A 21,846-nucleotide genomic window follows, 5' to 3' on the forward strand; every position below is an offset into this window, starting at 1 on the left:
ATTTTGCTTCTTTTACTTTTAGCAAATATGCAGGACACAGCAAACGGGAGGTGGGGCAGGAGAGAAAAACCTAAAAGCAGCATGAAAAACCTACTGATCATTTGAACACCTCCAAACACTGAAGTGAGCAGCCCTAGGGACTGAAAACCAACAAGGCATTAGGCAGTGGTCTTTAGTACACAAATCAGCCTAAGGATTTGATGTCAGCTTAGTAGCTTGTCTCAACATACTTGTGTTCTGTGTTTGATCCATCCCAACGAGTAGGAAATATGAAAAAAATCACCAAGAACTCTGCACAGATGAAGAAGGAGCTCCTGGAAAAACTCAAACACAAAAATGAAGCGTACAGAGGGTGGAAACAAGGGTGAGTGACCTGGAAGGAATAAAGAGACACTGTCCAAGCATGCAGAAACATGGTTAAGAAGGCCAAAGTCTACCTGGAACTGGATCCAGTCAAGGACAAAGACAAGAGGAAAGGCCTCTATAAGTACGTAAGAGACAAAAGTTAGAGAAGGCTAGCGAAAATGTGGGCCCACTGCTGAAGGAGTTGGGACCTGGTTACACAGAACATGGAAAAGGCTGAGATAATGAACACCTGCTTTGCCTCAGTCTTTACTAGCAAGACCAGCCTTCAAGAATCCTAGGTCTCAGAGACCGAAGGAAAGTCTTGAACAAGACAGACATACCCTTGGTGGAACAGGATCAGGTCAGGGAGTACTTCAGTAAACTGAACACACGTAAGTCCATGGGCCTTGATAGGATGCACCCATGAGTGCTGAGGGAGCTGGCAGATATCATTGCAAGGCCACTCTTGACAATCTTTGATTGATCAGGGCAACTGTCAGAAGTGCCAGAGGACTAGAAAGAGAACAAATGTCACTCCTGTCTTCAAGGAGAGCAGTGCTGGGTCCAGTTCCAGGCTTCCCAGTACAAGAGAGATATGAATCTACTGGAGAGAGTATAATGAAGGGCCACAAAGATGAAGAAGCGACTGGAGCATCTCTTCTGTGAGGAAAGTCTGAGAGAGCTGGGACAGTTCAGCCTGGAGAAGGAAAGGCTCAGGGCGGTTCTCATTAATGTATATAAATACCTTAAGGAAGGGTGCAAAGAAGGCAGAGCCAGGCTCTTTTCAGTGATGTCCAGTGATGAGAACAGAGACAATGGACACAAACACACACAGGAGGCTCTGTCTGACGATCAAGCTGGTGGCCTTGCTTGAGCAGGGGGATTGGACCAGATCACTTCCAGAGGTCCCTTCCAATCTCAAACATTCTGTGATCCTGGGAAAGTTATGGCTGGATTTTGAGAGAACATGAACAAATTGTATAGCCATAACAGCAACAATCTCCTTCAGATGGCTCAACCCATGTGAAGTTTAACAGCACTACACTGGAAAACAGGAAGGGGGTGTGTGTGTGTGTGTGTGTGTGTGTAATCATTCAATCTTGTATCTGTCAAGATAAACAGTTACAAGCCAGTATGGCACTGCTGCCAAGTCCTCATTTTATTTCATATGTAACTACACTCAGTGTAGCGCAGTGGAAGACTAAGCAGTCACAGTACCTCACTTCTGTCACACGAGCAATTAGCAAGCTTGGGGGGGGGGGGGGGGGGGGGTGGAATCCACAAACAAAAAACACAACACCAAAAAACCAACCTTCAACCAAAAAACAGCCATACGCCCCGTATATATTGGTGTAGTTTATCCCAGTGAGCAGTCGTCACAGATCAGCGTGACTTCTTTCTCCTTATCACCGAAAATCAAGTTGAGTAATAGCTGTATGGCCGTGCCCTCCAGACACGCAACATTCACTTCAGACCATTAGAAGACAGGTGTCTGACTCCTGTATTTTTGTACACTGAGCTGTTTTGGAAGAATGCATTAGTAATCCAGGTCTGCTGCCTCCTCGTACAAGATGGGAGGACAGCAATAGTGTGAGAAAAGGATGGAAGGGAAGACACAGAGGATACCAACGCACAAAGCTGGAGTACAGCAGCCTTTCCATTCTTATGATTTTTTTGCTACATGGTACATAATCACTGTGCCAGTGCACTTCAAAGACCAAATGCAAGAAAAACACGGAGTATTTAGTGATGCAGGACTTCAAAGGTTTGTACTGAAAATGGCTGTTCGAATCACTGGACACATTACGGAATTACCTTAGCTGATGGTTTAAATTTAGACTGGGGCACGTAATATCTTAGAGACCTATTCCAAGTGTATAAAGAAGAAATTAGCAGATGAAGCATGAAGGATACAGCTTCAATTTCTTGAACTTGATTATGGAGTGATTTTATTTTACTTGGAGTTAGACATAGCATCTGTGAGTCAGATTACAACAGTTGTGTGAACTTGGACAATACTTCTGCTTTGATTTAAGAGGAGTATTATCCTATAAAGAAATGAGCTTTCAGAAGAGCATGGGGAAAAAAATAATACATCTTTCTCATGATATTAGTGTGGTCACAGATGGTTTTAGTACTTCATCAGGAATTTTAGTCTCGGAAGCCTTCCACTTCTGTGCTTTAGTGCCAGACAGAATAACTTCGATGAACTGCGAAGTATTTTCCTCTGGGCTGTCTTACCACCCATCTAATGTGGGTTGCATCAGGCATTCAAAGCTTTCCAAAAGTGAAGTGCCTCAGGAAATACTCAGGATTATAACTGTCATAGGAGAGAATTCCATTACAGTATCACTTGGGTGAGAAACTGTGTATTGCTGAAAAGCTACCATGAAGCTGACAAATTTATCAACTGCTACTTCTCAAACCATTGACTGCAGGGGTTTTGTTTGTTTTCTAGCATAATGAAACATGATTTCCTAGAGGTTCTTCAATTATTTAACTTCTTGTTTACTACTAAAAAATTCAGACTTACTCTAAAGTTTAAGGAATTTTTTTGTATATGTTACATACAGATATTTAAATTAATCCAGCATGATTAAATAGCTAGGTCTCTGCTCAACCGAAGTAGAGGTGGAGTTGAGATGAACAGTGATTTAAAATAATTAGTAATTCAAACAATTGGTACACCTTTTATGGCATGTTTATATAATGAAAACTTCAACACTAACAGTGCATTATAGGTGTATGCACGCACACACTTCTTAAAATAAACAAAGGGAGATGTCAGAAGGATTCAATTCAATGCAAGAGAGACTACCCAGAGACTGGTAGTTTAAAGATGGGAGTTGAACAGAATCCACCTAATATCTTTTTCCATTTCTGATAAGCGAGTGCTGAATTGTGACATTATGGAACTATGTTCAACAAAACCCCAGTGAGGCGATGGCCATGCTAGCAAATGTCCATAGAAAACTTAAATTCCTTTATGAAATGACGTAGCAGAGCATGCCAAGCACCCATGCCAAAGTTGGCAGCTCGGCAAAACGCAAGCAAGAGCTCTCTCAAAGAGAACGAGAAAGGCTTCTACCATGGCTGGCTGAAAAAATAAGGGGTAAAACTTGCTCGGTACCTGAGCATCAAAAGTGGAGAAGCAGTGAAACAACAGTGCTTGATTACAGAGCAAATAAGAGACAGAGTTTTTTTGACAATGTAGAGTTTGGAAAGTCATGCTTAGAAGCTGCAAGTGGTAGCTTCTGTGTTCAGGTGTATAGGACACTAAATACAATTAGTTTTAACTGACATTTATGTAAGAAAAGACAAAAGAACAAACCAAGCAAAGTCTCAAGTGCCTGCTTAAGCTAAGAGGCAAGAGTTGTTTCAGAAGCATCACAAAAATCTTTGTTCTGAACACCTTCAAGTGGCATATTCATGCAAAGAAATGCTTTTTGACAGGGACATATGTTTTATTGGACAAAAGGCAGACAGTCCTCCTGGAAAGGGCTGCAATACCAGAACGTTGCATTATCATAAGCAGCTAAAGTTTGGTAAAAGATGAAAGGTCAAATACTGAATGGTCCTGAGCTTTTTCTATTGGTGAAGTGGTAGCTAGCAAGTCCTTACGTCAGATGATCAGGCTACGCCGAGTGCCGTCAACAATTCCTTTTACTCCTCAGCTAGTCAAGAAGCACAGCCCTCGATGTCTGAGTCATTGCTCCACATCCTGCCCTGCTCCAGCACTTCCTCATTCAAGGCAGAGGCTCCTCGCAGCAGCACATTCAGACAGGACACCGAGAGATTCCACACAGGTAAGTGAGAGATTGATTAAGAGTAAATACTTAATGTAAGAGTACATTTTCCATCTTTTACTAGAAAGTGCTAAAACTGCAGTATCTGGGCTGTGGCTTTCTGGCTAAAGTCTTTTACAATGCAGATGATGTGGATATGGGAAAATGGAAAAGAAATAATCTGGGTTTGTTGGGATTATTTTTTTTTTTTCTTTGTCATAAGTGGCAGCTTGTTAGAAAGGAAAGATATGGATTGAGGGGTTTCCCAGTTAAAATCTTTTGGCTCTGTAACTCCACTCCCCTTTGCTGACTGCCAGCTGTGGTGCTCTTAGACTGCAAAGTGAGAAGTGAGGCTAAGGCTGCCGGTAAAACAAAAGGCAGCTTTCACAGCTTTCACCTGATGCCTCAAAAGGCACATCCAACTAATTTACTCACCCAGTACAGTTTTGTGTTTATTTCTGCTCTTTATCTGTTTGCTTCTCTTTAGTCATTAAACTGACACACAGACAGAAGTGACCGAACGGGGAGTTTCAGTTTAGTGAAGTTCAGAGAACACTAGGCTGAAAATAAGTAATCACACTTACTGCCTCCAAGTGTCAGCTGAGTAAAAGAAAAAGCTCAGGCTAGACATTCAGCACACTACTCACACCAAGAACGAAACCCTGTGTAGCTTTTTAGGTTCTGAATGGTCCCTGTTTACAAACTGACAGTGTGTAATAGCAGCTAAACACCCCTGCACAAGGAAGGTGAGGAGTCCCACTGTACTGAGTAGCACATACACACACACAATCACAAAGTTAGTGCTGCACAAAACCCAAGGTCTCGGTTTGCAGCTAGTGAAGAAATCAGCTGCAAGAGTGAAAAGACAAGAAAGAGGACAAGCAACTGCGTAGGAGGATTTGCCCAAGTCGTGAGTCACCATGGTTTCTGTTACAAGCGTTTGTGGAGTTCAGAAAAGAAGATAACAAGATACCGTTGCACAAGTAGGTTTCAGCAGCACTTGTCGCCTTTGAGTTTTGATGGAAGGTTTATATTAGATGAATAATAAAAAAAAAACAAACACACAACCACAGACGTACATGCCAGTTCCTACAGCAGGGCATTTAAAACAACTTTTCAATTTTAAAATCTATTTTTACGCTTGATAGTTTGTCCCTTCTTCAGAAGGAACTGTACTCACCAAGGTAGTGCAGCGAGAGAGGAAGGTAGAAGAGACGCACCTGGGAAAAGTACAACGCAACTTATGTCACAAAGCCCAATTTCTCATACCTCCATGTGAATTTGGAACTCAGACCCCTCAAGAGCCAGCTCATGCCAGACAATTTTGCCTTTTTGAAGACTAAATTGATACAAGTATTTCAGCTGTTGATTAAAACGGAATCCTGAGTGAGCAGTGAAATCACACAGGTACAGATTTCAGTTCTCATGAAATCAAAGTCAGAAAACAATAGCAAGATTTTTAACTTCATGATACAATTGTAAGCAAAGTAAAGGCAGAGATTAGCACAGTTTTTTCCTTTTAGAGAAATTAATTACTTATTTCTAGAAATGGAGAGGAGGTGGTAGGCAATTTTTATCTCCAAGCCCTCTTCCTGTAACGTAGACCAGGTTACTGAAATATTTACCAAGATGAGCACCACAAGTAAGTCTCCAATACACTATCACCAGTTATGAAACTCCTAAAATAAGACTGCATGGATGCATATACTACATTCAAGAGACTGATCTTTGTTGGAACAGTCACCACTTCTTGACATTTGGTCTGCCAGAGAAGCCACTCCAGTGAGGAACAATATTTTCAAAAGAAAAACACACCTATATCTTACTAAAAAAAAAAAAAAAGAAAAAGAAAAAAAACAACCACACACACAACAGTGCAGTCAACTCTTCAGGGAGCTTGTTGGCTTTTTCCCTCCATATCGCTGTAGATGGCATCTACAGCTTACTGCTAGCACAAGACAGGCATGGACCTTCTGGAGCGGGTCACAGAATGACAGAATGGTCAGGGTTGGAAGGGACCTCTGGGGATCATCTAGTCCAACCCCCCTGCCAAAACAGGGTCACCTAGAGCAGGCTGCACAGGACCTTATCCAGGTGGGTTTTTGACTATCTCCAGAGAAGGAGACTCCACAACCTCTCTGGGTAGCCTGTTCCAGGGCTCCATCATGCTCGGAGTGAAGACATTCTTCCTCACGTTCAGCTGGAACTTCCATGTGCTTCAGTTTGTGCCTGTTGCCCCTTGTCGAGAGGAGGTCCACAAAACTAATTAGTGCTGAAACACCTCTCCTATGAGGAAAGGCTCTGAGAGATAGGGTTGTTCAGCCTCAAGAAGAGAAGGTTCCAGGGAGACCTTAGAGCCTTCCAGTATCTGAAGGGAGCTTATAAGAAAGACACAGAGAGACTTTTTACAAGGGCCTGTAGCAACAGGATAAGGGACAATGGTTTTAAACTGAAAGAGGGTACATTTAGATTTGCCATAAGAAAGATATCCGTTATTATGAGGGTGGTGAGGTACTGGAACAGGTTGCCCAGAGAAGCTGTAGATGCCCCATCACTGCAAGTGTTCAAGACCAGGTTGGGTGGGGCTTTGAGCAACCTGGTCTAGTGGAAGGTATCCCTGGGTATGGCAGGGGGGGTGGACTAGATGACCTTTAAGGGTCCCTTCCAACCCATTCTGTACTTGTATGATTAGTATTTAAGAATCATTTGAAAAATGAGCTGGTTTCTATCTCTCACATCCCCAGTTACATTCATATTCTGAACTGTGTTACAGCCTTCCCTCCCACTCAGGATGAGAAGCCTGTAGAGCCAACCACCATCTATGGAAGCTAAGCATTCCTAAGCATACGCAAAAGGTGGCAGTCCAGTCCAGGAGACCAGATGCTGCAGGCACACACCAACAGACAAAGCTTTGTATCAACAGGTGAGAGAAAAGAGAGGAGGAAAGGAAAAAAACAAGAACTATCCTCTGAACAATGAGATACTTTTCTGCCATAGTCCATTAACTATATACACACACATACTGAATGTGAATATATACTCTGTGAAATAGCTCACTGACAATTTTCAGAGGCATGTGGGGATGTGCAAGTGTACCTGCAGTCAGATTTTTCGTAGCAACCTGAGCCTCAGAAAATTCTAGTCATTTATTTTAGTTCAGGTCTGCCTATATGTCTTTAAAATGGCACCTCTGCACCTTCAGGTGCATCTTAACCGCACAGCAAGGCACGGTGCAGAGGTGCCTGTGCTAACAAGCACCGCTGTCTCAGTGCAGTGTTGCAAGGGCATGAATTCCCTGTGCTGATGGGGAGTTACTAATTGCAGCTCTCCACCACACTTCACAGGGCTCTGCTGCTCCCAGCCTGCGAAAGGAGCTCGGATCAGTGCGGCACAGGGCTGCGCGGGCACCCTCGGCGGCTCAGCCCTGGCCTGAGACATCCATACCACCTACGGTGTATGGCGCAGGCTACCAAAACTCACACTGGCTTGGGTTTTTAATTGGGTTTATTGCTGGAGGGGACAAAGGAGAGGTTGTTTTTGGTGGTAGGTTTTTGTTGTTTTTCTGGTTTGGGGTTTTTTTTTTGGGGGGGGGGGGGGGGGGGAGTATTTTTCTTTACGTTTTCCTTCCTGCTCACATAGAGTACTGAACAAATAAAACTACAGCCACCTTCAGCATCACTAAAAGAAATCTCCATTTTATGGCTGTATAATTCCAGATTTGGTTGTTCTCTCAGCTGCCTTTTCCTCTATTGTCTCTGTATTTTCTTTTCTCTAAACTCTGATTCCAACCACCAGACTTTTCTAGCTAGTAGCATAGAGAAGGAGTGGTAAAGTCCTCTGTAACAGAATAAATAAATTGCTGGTACTAGGATAGAGTCTTCAAGGAGATGCCCAGTAAGACTGAAGGAAGAAAGTGTGTATCTCTTAGTCATTATCTCTTTCAGGATGCCTGCTGAGTAATAGAGGAGGAATAAAGAAAGTTAAAAAGGAAAAAATCACAAATTGGAGAATTTATAATCTATTCTAGAAGGACTAGAATACCTGCAGGCCCTAAACTGCAGAGGTCTCCATTTGCCTATCAGCCCCTAGGAGTGCAGATTGCTCAGAACAACTCTGCCTCCCCAGCACACACAGTTTAAGAACAATAAATACATAGCTAGCCCAAGGACTCCAAGCTAGACAATTTCCAGGCATGAAGGCCTACTTTGTGTCTGTGCATGTTAAATTACGCAACTTCTTGCAGGGGATGTGACCACACTCTAACATCCCAGAACCAACTGTCTTAAAGCCATACTTTGTTTTTGATCCTCCATCTGTGGGTTACCACTTTCTGGTTTTGCTTTTGAAGCAACCACAGGAAAAATATTCCTTCACACACAGCAGAAAAGTTCAACCCACCACAGCTTTTCTAGTTACAACATAACGACACCTTTGGCAACAGATACTACTTCAGTTCAGCCACTGTCTCAAGAGTGTCTATGTCCTTGCAGGTATGTGTGGGAGGGATGGCCTTGAACCCATCTTGTCAGCCTCATGCTTAAACTCAACCAAGTGTTGCCCATATATGATTTACTTTACCACATCCTCCAGACCCTTCACTCTTTGTTTAAGTGGAGGTGGCTCAATCATGCCTTTTCAGCAAGAGACCAGCTCTGTTAGCAAAGGACAATGCACAAGCAAGACGAAGTGGAATAAAATGGTATTTGCACAGATCTATAGCAAGTCTTTGATGGGCTAACACCAAAACCTATGACTACAGGATCCAGACAGCAATCTACCCTTGGAAAACAGAATTATTCAACACACCCAGCCCACCTACTGAGCAGCAGGCATTAAGGGAGAGTAACAGTACAAGCGCTCAGTAGCATCCTGAGAGAGAGCACCTGCAGTGGGTAAAACCACAGGACCCAGCGCCATTTGCAAGGATTCATTTCAAGTATTTTAGCTTTGGTTACTGCAGTTTACCAAAGCTTCACCCCAAATTCCCTTCTGTTCTATAAACAAAGAGTTCTGGTGACTGGTGTAATTTCGCTGTTTCTTGGTGTAGTTGAAGGGTGCAACTTTAGCCAAGAGTGGGGAGGATGGAGAAAACAGGCAAATTAGTCATCCAGAGAACACTAGGGGTTTTTTAATTTTTAAAATTATTTGTACAACTTAGTTTTGTATGTAGCTTTTTTCCTCTCACACCTCCTTGTGCATATGTTATTGTGCAGTTTTCCATATTATTTTATTTCACTTACAATTTCCTTGCAAGGCTGCTAGAAAGACTAGGTGCAATGAGATGAAGGAGACTGTGATTTGCTTGATTTTTTCCTACCACAGTTTATGAATATAGTTAGTTAGTTGTAGAGTCCAAATGTATTTCTTAACTAAGTGCGTTTGAAGTATAATCTCTTCACCTCTGGCTTTCCACATGTCATTTCCTAACATCCGAGTTTCCCCATGTTCTGCATTGCCATCTGATTAAGTTCCAAACCAGAAGTTTTTTTTGTAAAAGCAAAGTTGCTTTCAGCTCCTTTCTCAGTAGCCTTGCCAGAGCAAGGTCAGCTGTCACCACAGTTACAGACCTATCTGAGCTAGAGCCAAGCAGATCCTTGCCATCATTTCTGATATGAGGATTATTTTATTTTGACATCAGGAAGGGGAAGAGCATCCAGAACTCCCTACATTTCCCTTGCTGAGACAGCTCAGCTTAAACTTGGTTGTTTTTTTTTTTTTTCTAAAGAGTAGATTTACAGGGTCTGTAGGGAGTTGCTGCATTTTGCCTTCTGCATCCTTGCATGGATGCAAACTATTGTGTACATCTGCAGACTCAACATTTTCCAGCTACCCAGCTTTGGAGGAGCTGGCATTGTCTTTTTCTTGCTGATCATGCTCTGACTGCTGCCTACCCTGACCCCTGCGCTGCCACATGCTGCTCATCTGTTAGTGAACTGCAGAGCGGTGGCTTAAAAGCTGGCTCTGATATCTGCACATCCGGCAGCAACTTTATTGGAGTCATATTTCTAAGAGATTTTTGAAAGCAGAGCATGACCCAGTAGGAGCTTGAGGCCCTTTCATGCTAGGATCTATGGAGTAAACTTATTAGAGTTTCTACTGTCTCCTATAGCAAAATTTATGTTCTTTTCAGAGTGATTTTTGTTTTTGTTTGAGATGAGGAAGGAATCTTTCCCGACAAGAGAGACTGCAACAGTATGCAGTTAAGAAGACAGGAGTGAGAGCTCCCTGGGATGCCCGTGTTGTGCTGCACATCTTATATTTTCCAAGTCCTCTGCCGGGAGAGAGGGAGGAGAAAACCAAACAAACTTTGAGGCTAAGGGGTTTCCCTGGAAAGGCCTCCTCTGCAAGAGAGACTGAAAAATAGCTGTGCCAAGCTAAAGAGTCAGGGGTAAGCATTTCACGTGACTAACACTCATGTAAGACTCTATATTATAACACTAATTTTAGTACCTCCTCCCCATTTTCTGCACTTCTCACAGAGGAATGGAGCAGAAAAGAGTGTGTTTGTTTGTACTAGGGCATTGTCATCCACCCAAGAAGTGTACTCTGGAGAAACCTACTCCATAAACAGCTCTTGGGCCCACGGTTAGGGTCCATTCAGACCAAGGAGAGCAGCAGCAACTTGCTGAGCACAGACTCCTTTTATGGCACCAGGATGCAGCTGCACTACAGTCTGGATGAAGCCTTAATATTCTCAAACCAAAAGCAAAATACCTAAATAAAGACCTAGCAGGGTTGTATGGCAAGTCTGGCTGGGGGATCTTTGAATTTCCTCATGGGAAACTTCTGTCCTCAAAAATTATCCTCCACACAATTAATTTCACCCTTTGAGTACCTCATTACAGCTGCAAGTTTCGTGGTGGTCATGACATGAAGCCCCTATATTAATTTACAAGTATCTTCTGAATACTGCTTTCACAGCTGCAGTTGTACATCTTGATTCAGATGCAAAGTGATATGCACAAGCAGTGCTGGCTTGACAAGGTTGGTGGCGTGTCCCTACCTCGCCTCAACTACAGAACTGTTCCACACCTCAGAAGAAGGGAGAGAAGGATCTAAGTTCAGATAGCCTTGATTAAAGTTCAGTTCTATTGTCTTGGTTCCCATTTTCTCTTACTTTTCTTCTGCATCGATAGGCCTAAACAAGATTTTACACAGAAATAGTCCTTGTGTCAAGGGTCATCTCCAGGGGGTGTAAAAATGCTACATCTGCTCCAATCCTCCTTGCATTTGCAGCCACAGTACAGGAGATTTTTGGGATGGAGCAGCTTTAAGAAATAGAGCACAGATGGGGTAACACAAGTCATGGCTAAGACCACCATCAGCTCACTGCCAGTAAGGTGCAGACCAGAGAGCCCCGTGACTTACCCTGTTTAGGCCAAGACCAGTATTTTATCTCAGGTGGCTCCAGAGCCTGGGGGGAATGGAAGGTTCCAGAGCTAATCCTCAGATGTTTTGCTTCCCCTGAGCAACTGCTTAGAAATAGAATTGCTTCAGTTCCTAGAACCTCTGTGTTCCACTTCAGAGCTGCTTTAAGCAGTTCACTGTCCTTATCCAGCTGCCACCTCAACTTCATCTCCCAAATGACTGTTTACAGATTGAATGAAGGATTACAAAAGACAAATATGTAGTACTCTTAGTTCAGTCCTCTAAATAAACAGTCTTAGCAGTGCCAACGCCAACTTTGAGGTCCTCAGAAACCAAGACATTGTAAGATACGTAACTAATGAGGCTCTTCAAATCCCATCTGGTAGTAGGACAGGGATGCAAGGGCTTTGAACCTCAGGCATGAGATAAGCACGTTAGCATCTAGAGAAGATTTCCATGAGTTCTCAAAGGAAGGGCTTCAAAACTAGTCCATTGGAAGTTTATATAGTTTGAATGCTTTCTATGAACAATTTCTCCCTTCTGTTCAACCGAAAAGCTTCTACTTTGTTTAACAGTTATCAGTTAAATCACATCTAATAATTGCTAGCTAGCTCTCCACAAATGTGTGAGCAAGGGGAGGAAAAAAAAAAGCTTTATACATTTTCACAAACAACAGATCTGTGTTTACAAAAAGGGCAGCCGTGATGTTTCATGCCATTTAATAGTGCTCTAAAGATCCAAACAAAATATTTTGTTTGCCTGCATTATAAAAAGTCCTTGAGATGTTTGGCAGCTACCAGTAAACTTAGTACAATGCCATATATAATCAATTAGCACTTTGTACTTTCCTACCTGAGGACATCACTTCGCTTCTCCTGTGAGAGTTAGGTATGCAGTAAGTTGTACAGCAAGTCTTGTTAAACATTCTTCTCCCCACTTCCCCAACTGAAATTATGGAATGCAGTAGGTAATATCTACATTCCCATCATCAAAGACCAAACTATTTAAGTTCTCATTGAATGCATCACCTCTTGTTACTAGTAAGCAAATACAAATGGGAGAAGAAATTCTCTTTCAAAATCAGAGTTTCTGTATAGTTTTGGCTCCAGGCTTAGTCATTTCTGAGGCCCCAAGTCTTGTCATACATTACCACAAACGCTCAGAACTCGGGCTTTGGCCACCTCCAACAGATGAGTTTTCTTCAAGTGTTAGTGGCAAGAGAGGATGTGGATTCAAGCAGCCCAGCTGTGGGAAACGAGGGTGGCCCAGGAAGCACATCTCTTCCCAGCAGCAGGAGGGAGACTCGCTCAGTTTCTGTGTCTGTCAAGCAAGTATGCAAGCAGCATACTACAGTGGCAAAAATCCTCCTGGCTACAGCTGGGTTAGACCTCTCCCTAGAAGTGTCTCCTTCCCTAGAATCTGATGGCAAAGCAGAAAATCAATCGTTTACTCTAGCAGTAACAGCTTTGCATTGAATAATATTGTGTTGGGGGGAGTGAGGGTGACTGTATCAGAAAAACACTCATAAGTACTTTGAGATGTGCAAGACTGGACAACCCTTTTAATCCTAGGAAAATATCCACAGCACACTACAAGGTGCCAGAGAACCTAGCCAGATGTGGTTCTGCCTCTATACTCTGCAAATGGATAAATAGTACTTTAAAGTACTTTGGCCTACAATTTCAAACAGATCTTCTGCCAGAACTGAATAAAGGAAAGTAGTCTTTTTTTAAACAAGCACAACAGGAGATTTTAGTCAGAGGAACCCAAAAACAAACAATGATTTCTCACATAAAGAGGAACACTTACAATCCCTTCAGCTGTTATTTTACATGTCTTGGTCTCACGGAAAGCAGGGCTATTCACTGGTGTTTACAGTTCTCAGAAAGCGTATGTTATGACAGAAAGCTAAGACCTTGTCTCCCATTTGGGTAAATACGCACCTTAAGAGATCACTAAAGCAGAGACTATCAGAAGGACTGGAGAGTAAACAGTTTTTAAGAATTATCACAACTGGGAAGCCCAAAATTTGTGTCACGGCTCTAGGATAAGTGGACAGAGAAACATTTGAGAAGACTGGCCCTGCCACTGCATAGTCATAATCATCTGTTCAGTTATGGATGGCCTGCTGAATTATATTGGTTCTCTGACATTCTTGGAGAAGATATCCAAGGATGCAAAGTTGTGAGGTTATATTATCAGACATTTCCACTCGCATACAACTTGATTTTTGATATTGCTGGAACAATACAGTGCATCTTTGTGCCCTTTATCTTGCAAGGCAGATCATGTGCCCAACTAGCAGTTTGCTGCTGTAGAACACACATACTTAATAGCATTTCCAAAATTAGTGGCACAGACCTAATCACTGTAATACTCCAACCTACATCTTCCTGGATTTCCAAAGAACAGTTATTATCCAGGTGATGCAAAGCCTCCTCACTCGTGCACTACTCCAGCCAAGAGCTTGAAGGGTGCCAAAAGACACGTGCCACTAGCACCTGCTACTGTGCAGAAGAGCTTGTATCTTTGCTATGGCACCGCAGGGACCAAACCAGCTCCTCCTGCTACCCAGAGCTACTAGATCAGAGCCACTGGAGCTACAGCCTGTTCAGCCCTTGCAGAAGGAGCTACTGGGCCTGGATCATCCTAGGGAAAAAACCTTGACACAATATGCCATCAGATGATATTTCACAGGGTGTTAGTCAATGGAAGGGAAAGAGCAGGCATCCAAGGGAGATGAGAGTGTGTGGTGGGAGCAAGGAGATGTCACACAATGTCAGGACTTCTCAACAGTACTAGTGAAGATAAATGTTGCTGTTTTGGAAAGGGCTCCATTACCCCTGCCACTCCAGAGCAAATGGGAGGAGGAATGTATGGGAAGGCGTCAAGTAAGATTGTGGAGAAGCTGTCTCCATCTTCTACCAACCTCTCACCAAGCAGCAGCTGCCAGTCCTTCCATCTTGGTGGCTGCTGCTTCCTCAGACTCCAGCTGCTTCTTGCAGACCAGTGCCCCAGGTTCTGCCTCCTGTGCCTGAAGGAGGTTGCTATTTGCAGAATCAGGGGCCCAGTGCAGAGCCCCAGCCTACAGGACTAAATCCCTACAAAATTTCAGATGGTTTTGCTTTAGATCAGTTGATTAATTGCAAAGGTGTTTGACTGTACCTATCATTCCTGAGGCTGATGATCTAATCCATTCCCAAAGCTTACCTCCTCAAAGGGCAAAAATGAAGCCTACAGGCCAAACTGTAGATCAGTGCAATGCACTGCTGAATTTGCAAGCCTTATTTGGGATGTGCATTTCACACCCTCAACTTCCAGTCTGGAACTAGTTGAAAACATATTGTAAAGCTAAGATTACCTAAACTTTCACAGGGGGTTTCCTATACTGAAAGTGTAGAACCGCAGAGAGGTCAGGCTGATCTTTCACAGCATGAAAGCTTGTGGTTTTGCACAAGCTGCTCCTCTTTCTTTTCAAATCATTACTTACCAACAGACTTAAAAGAGCATAAACATATAAAAGTTCTGTTCAGTATCTCTGACACCAAGAAAGGTTACATTTGGTGGACTTTTGATTACAGACAAGAGATGACAGCAGCTGCCCATGCACTGCTTTCCTAGTGTAGGTGTAGCCCACCTACCTATAGCCAGTAAGTTGCCTTTATAGCAGAGTTGTACAGAGTTGACCCAGTGTCTCATTGCTAAGGTACTTTGTTTAGACCTGGGGCCATATCTAAAGTGACCTCCACCACCACCCTCAAGATGACCCTGCTGTCGACCACCAAGTGACCAGCAGGTGCTATTACAATTCAAGGCATCTGGGTGGCATTCAAAAGCTTGACACCATCTGGTTGCTTTCAGTTATTAATTATCCAGCTTCTCCTACTTTCAGATGACAGGTGTTATGCTCTCTGGTATTAAACACAGTAACTGGTGAAAGGCTCACATGGCTACAACAGAAGGAAGCTCCTTTTGAGGAAATGAGACAATTCGCTACCAGACCTCCATTATCACTGAACTATATCACCTTAGAAAAGCAAACTAAAGCTCACTTGAAAACCAGCAACTTTTAGGACTTATGTCCCCCGTGTAGTTCTTGGGAGGTATAATCAATTTACATATTGGCTTGTCATCTCCAATGGTTAATTTCAAAGGCTGCCTTGTCTTTTCCTGTTCTTTCACAATCCAGAAAGATCAATATCAGCCAATTGTATGAAGATGCAATTAACAGTTCACAACCTGGTTTCTCAAGAAATGAAAGGCTTGTGTGATCAAGCAAAGCACCTAAGCACCTGCCTAATTCCCCCCTCTTCTCCCCAACATCCCTTGTCGCCCTTTGACAAGTCTTTCAAAAATAAGCAAAAAAAGAGAAAACCACAGAGGAGACTGTTAGCACTGTTCTCGAGGCAAGAGAAAAGACAAAACCAAGATGGCCCTGTAAAGTCAGCTCTTGTAAGAGTGTAGAGAATTTGTGTTCCAGTGCAAAAGCATTAATAGCAGGACACATCAGAGAATCCATTTGCCCATTCCCTGCATTTTTGTGCAGTTTTTTTCCAGCAGTTGTGGAACTACAGTTTGTCTTCCCTCGACACAGCCCTTTTACTAGGGAGTACAACATCCAGTGCAAAGCATTTCCAACCTGACTGCTAGTAACCCTCTGTTCTTTGGGCATCCTGTGTAGTATCATCTGTACTGCTGTTGCAACAATATCAGTTGGACTTGTTAGTCTCTCTGTCCTAGTTATTTCTTTCCTTGTGTTTAAGACAAACAGGAGTTACACTCTGCAGTTCTTGCCCAAAGAAGAAGTGGCTGCTGGATCACACAAGTCTAACCTAGTTCTTCATCTCCAGCAGTAACAACAGAAAATACTCTTGAGGGATAGCACAGGTATCTCAGATAACTGGCCAGGCTTACACTGTGCTTGTACTGCCCCAGCATTCACAATTCACGTAGTCCTGCACAAAGTGAAGCGTTACTGCCTACAAGAGCTAATTAGCAGCAAAGCCAGAGCAAGGCGACAAACACTGCCCAAGCCATAATATCAATCAGCGTTTGCTAACTCTAAGGATCAGAGGTGTGAGCAGTACATACGTTAAATGTACCTGGTTATCAGAATCATCCCCTGTAGCTCCACCTCAGACTTTTCCTAGCACTGAGTTACCACTGTAGACTAGCCCAGGTCAGCCTTAGCTACATGTCATACGTTCCTGGAGTTCTTTGTCCTGTTGCATTGCCTCTAATCCATCACCATATTGCATGGCTAAATCACACCACCATCTCTGGCACTACAGTCATCTCTGTGCTACAGGGGAGAAGAGAAACCATGTGGTCTAGCCCAACAGTTGAGAAGTGGTTTCTCCAGATTTTCATAGGCTTGGCACAGCGGTTTCTACTGCCTTTTGCCTCTAACAGCTCCAAACTTGTCTGAGGGAACATTACTGCCCCAAAGCGTACCAGAAGTTACTTGCGTCAAAACAGGAATTCAATCCAACAGAGTTTGGCTCCAAAAACCTTAAGCTTCTTTTCTCCCTGCCTCAGCTGTGACAGAGCCGACAGAGTTGTTGTTGAGCAGTGCTTGAAGTCTAACCCATTATCAATTCAAAACACGTTAGTGCATAAGCCAGCAGCCAGACACTCTATGGAACACAGTATTAAAGGAGAAAAAGAGGGGGAAAAAAAGATCAGTTTTGCCCTGTGACAATAAGATTTTGCATGGCTGCCAGCGCTGATTTGCAACAGGAAATGGAGTCACAGAAAGACATTGCAGAACAAAATGTGACAGCATAAGAAATTGTGGCTTCCATCTTATGCTGTTCCTCTGCTTTCTTCTGGGGGAAGAGACCTTTCTAGCTGCAAAGTAGTCCACTGGGAGAAGGGGGGAAGAAGAAATGGGAGGAAATGGCTTTGGATTTTTTTTTTTCTTCAAAAAAAAAAAAAAAACAAAAAAACAAAAAAACAACACATACCTTAAACGGAGTTAAGAGTCATCTTCCATTTCTGGAAGAGCAGCACTGCAGCCAAGTACAGTGCTCACCTAAAAATCATTCACAAGAAACTCTGCTGAAGTCCTACAGTTTCCAACAGGAAAGTCAAGACAGAACCACCACATAAAAAGGAAAAACAAACACACACACACCCCCAAGACACATGCACAGTTAACGATAAGGGTTGTTGCAGTAGATTCCCTGTGTGTACCTAAAGGAGAGAGCAGGCAACATTGTGAAAATTAATTGTACACACACAGCCGTAGGACGAATAGGGTACTGTTGTCAGAAAAGGGTAAGGGGAAGGATGCCACCTCTTTCTTGTGCCTCGGTTCTGAATAGAAACACATCTATACGAAGTAAACACAAGTGGTCTTTCAGAATGCTTTGGAAGAAGGGAGTTCCTTTCTTTGCTTCCAAACCCTAAGCCTGCTATTTTGAAAAGAAGCCAGCACCTCCCGGTGTGGTCATGACTACAGATGGGGGTAAAAATGCAGTGCTATTGCACTGATAACAGAAAAAGCACTTTTGCGGGGACAAGAATGAGACAAGATCCGATCATGCCTACAATGGTTGAGAGGTGGGCACTTCAGGTGGTAAAATGATTTGGCTGAATTAGATCTGAGCACTAACAACAAAACATGAAATCTTTAAGAAGATCGAGAAACATCCCAGAGTAAAGGGCCTGCAGGAATTGCCTATGACCCCCACTCTTCTTTTTTGTACTTACACAAATTTATTGTTCAAGACATTTCCTTCAGACAATAAATACATCTATCTCAGCTATCAAGCCAATAGTCTTCAGTCCTCTAACACCTGGGCAAAATAACTTCCACATCTCAACACAACTTTATGTTGTATACTGTATATACATCCCATTAAGTCTACGTATGACTGTTCTCCACTTAGAACAATTATTTACAGCTTAGCAAAACAAGCATGATGTGCTTAAGGGGGCTTTTAGGGGCCCCTATTTAGGATCCTATTTCTATCCATCAGAGATGGACAGAAATTAGCTGGACATTAACGTTCTCATGCTTGTAATACAGCCATACAACTAGAAACTTCCTGCTCCGATACTAGAGCAGCTAGGTTTAAAAGCCTGTGGAGGCTTCAGCTTTGAAAATCATTTCAAAACACAGGGATTGGTAAGGCAATTCCATTGGGAGGAGGGAGGCGGGTTTAAGCCTGCAGTATTTGGCAACTGTCAGCCTTATTTTTGTCACTAGTCCAAGAGTCCTTAAGCACTAGGACTCAATTCCATGAGTACTTTGTGCTTTACACTGGATGACTATGGAGAAGGCCAAGATGAGCTCCTGGAGAAGGGAATAGCTCTTCTTTTTCGTAGTTGTTTACATTCACTGCACTTGCCTGCTTTTCCTTGCATAAGAAAAGATGCCACCAGGAATATCAAAGGTACTTTGTTAGCAGGCATAGGTGGTACTGGGTACATGCTGTGAATTACTGTGAGGGAAAGTTGTTCTACAAAGAGTTCCTCCCTCCTCAAAAAGTTCTCACAAACTGCAGCTGCAGGTCTGTTTGCAACAATTAAGAGAAAACAAACCACAGATAAAAACCCAGACACCTTCACTTTTGCTATAACAGAGCAATGCTCCTAGAGACACCAGCTCAGGCAGAGACTACCTCCTTTCAGGTCAGTAGCTCTGACATCAGTGGGTTAATTAACACTGTTGACTGGCCCCAGGATTTGTTCCGGGACTATGAAGACTTTATGATGAACAGTTGCTTATAAGCATGTTCAAACTGCACTTTGTAGCTTAGTAGAAAAACCCAGGATGCAATGCAGGTGGTTCCTCTCACTCAGAGAGGCCATCACCATAGAATGTGTCTTCTAGGTGTACAAACCCTCAGTGAGGTGCCCAGCACAGGGCTTAGTCGGTTCAGTCGCAAGTTAACATAATTCTCTGGGAAAGAGCCAAGACAAGTTACACCAACCTCGGTTAACCTGAATTTCTTTTTCTCCTCTCATCCTGGCATCCGGAGTTTCCATTTTCAGACCCACCCTTCCCAATGCTTCCATGTTCAATGCAGCAACTATAATAGCATTGGTTACTAACTCGCCTCATTTACCTTTGTTGAGGAATACTTAACACCTTCCTAGAGGACAATAATAAATATTTCCTGAACTTCATGCAACTTTCTTCCTTTTCTCACCTGTCAGGAAATATGTAACCCTAGGATCAGTTGGATGCAAGCCAGGGAGGTGACTTACTGTCTAGTAACAGGTCAGAGAGAAAAAGTAAACTGACTATTGTATCTTAGTGGAACTGTGGGCATGGATCACTAACAACACCATCTTGTCTTGAAGAAGGGTGGTTTCTACATTGTGCAAATTAAAAATAGCTAAGAGGAGAGACGACTCACCATCCAGAAAAGCAACTGGTAGTCCTTGAGCCTGTTGCTGGCATCAGTTGCCAGGTGAAATAAGCATCTGCAGGGCCAGGATTTTCCCTGCTCTTATGCTATTGAGCTAGAAAGTAATTTTGGAAAATGGAAATTCTGTGGTGTTAGTGCCTTATACTTCCTCCTAGACAAGGCGTTGAACAAAAATAATAAAGACATTTTATTGACTATCCCATCAGCTCAAAGCAGTCTCCTGAGCCTGAAATAGTTTCCCTTCTGCTTCCTAGGAAAGTCCCTGAGAATTTCCCTTTCTCCCTCTCCCTTGTGACCTGGCTTTATCCACTATATGAATTTGAAAGTTCAAAGGGAGGGAGTTTTCCTCTTTCCTTCTTTGGACTGATGACATTTACCAAGGGGGTTTTATAGTCCTGGCTTGGTGTGAAAGGTAAGTGCTGACTGAAGAGAAAAAACACACTTGTAAATTGGATAATATATTGAGCAAGAAACAGCTAAAGCCATTACCACAAACAATTATGAAATCATTACATCAAATGCTGACAGTTTGTCAGTTTAAAAAAAATATTTTTTTTTGCATTGGACCTTTGTAATATATATAGAATCATAGAATGATTTGGGTTGGAAGGGACCTTAAAGATCATCTAGTTCCTACCCCCCTGCCATGAGCAGGAACACCTTCCACTACACCAGGTTGTTCAAAGCCCCATCCAACCTGGCCTTGGACACTTCCAGGGAAGGCACATCCACAGCTTCTCTGTGTTACTCATTCCAGTGTCTCACCACCCTCATTGTAAAAAATTTCTTCCTTATATCTAATCTAAATCTATCCTCTTTCAGTTTAAACCCATTACTCATTGTCCTACACACCTTCGTAAAAAGTCACTCTTCTGCTCTTATAAGTCCCCTTCAGGTACTGAAAGGCTGAACAGCCCCAACTCTCTCAGCCTTTCCTCATAGCAGAGGTACTCCATCCCTCTGATCATTTTTATGGCCTCCTCTGGACCCCTTCCAACAGGTCCATGTCTTTTTTGTGCTGAGGGCTCCAGAGCTGGACTCAGGACTCCAGGCGGGGTCTGACCAGAGCAAAGTAGAGCAGCAGAATCACCTCCCTCAATCTGCTGGCCATGCTGCTTTTGATGCTCAATACTGTTCAGTAACTCTATTATAGTGCAGTTACATCCTCCCTAAGTTTTATGGCCCTTCAGCTGTGCTCTGTCAAGACACTGTACAGACGGGATGGAGCACAAAGATAGAAGGAGTCACATTCATGAGCTTTTAGAGACTTATGTAAGCTGCTGAGATAACCTAGGTGGCTAGGCAGAGAGCCGAGGTCAGACCACACCCCTGCTTCAGCATTTGCAGGACAGCAGGCCCAGCTTGAGATGCAGGCAAAACATGCCCTCGCTGAAGTCACCAAGAGTCCTGCTGAAGCAGAGGGCTGTTGGCTGGTTGGAGCTGCGAAGCACAAGGCAGCTGTTGCTCCTGCGATGCTGTAGCAAGAGGCAGCGCCTTGTGTCACTGTTTCTTTGCCAGCCACTAGCCCTGCTCTATCCTTTCCAGAATGTCCGGATGGAGACCAGTGACGAGTGGAGTCCCTCAGGGGTCCGTACTGGGACCGGTGCTGTTCAATATATTTATCAATGACATGGACAGCAACATTGGGTGTACCCTCAGCAAGTCTGCAGATGACACCAAGCTGAGTGGTACGGTTGATACACCAGAAGGACAGGATGCCATCCAGAGGGACCTGGACAAGCTGGAGAGGTGGGCCTGTGTGAACCTCATGAGGTTCAACAAGGCCAAGTGCAAGGTCCTACACCTGGGTCGGGGTAATCCCTGATATCAATACAGGCTGGGGGATGAAAGGATCGAGAGCAGCCCTGCCGAGAGGGACTTGGGGGTACTGATAGATGAAAGGCTGGACATGAGCCGGCAATGTGCGCTGGCAGCCCAGAGGGCCAACTGTGTCCTGGGCTGCATCA

At 43.4% G+C, this 21,846-nt stretch overlaps 1 protein-coding gene across 1 annotated transcript in view; it reads left to right on the forward strand.

Moving 5' to 3' along the window:
• Positions 1–4,056: 4,056 nt before the first annotated feature.
• The window catches only part of LOC104327736 (myelin-oligodendrocyte glycoprotein-like), a 40,477-nt gene continuing 22,687 nt past the window's right edge, over positions 4,057–21,846 (forward strand). The window contains exon 1 of the mRNA XM_075443272.1: positions 4,057–4,151. The gene's annotated coding sequence lies outside the window, so the exon portion shown is untranslated. The remainder of the gene's footprint in view (positions 4,152–21,846) is intronic.

Source organism: Opisthocomus hoazin, chromosome 1 (genome assembly GCF_030867145.1).
Source record: "Opisthocomus hoazin isolate bOpiHoa1 chromosome 1, bOpiHoa1.hap1, whole genome shotgun sequence".
Taxonomy (NCBI): Eukaryota; Metazoa; Chordata; class Aves; order Opisthocomiformes; family Opisthocomidae; genus Opisthocomus; species Opisthocomus hoazin.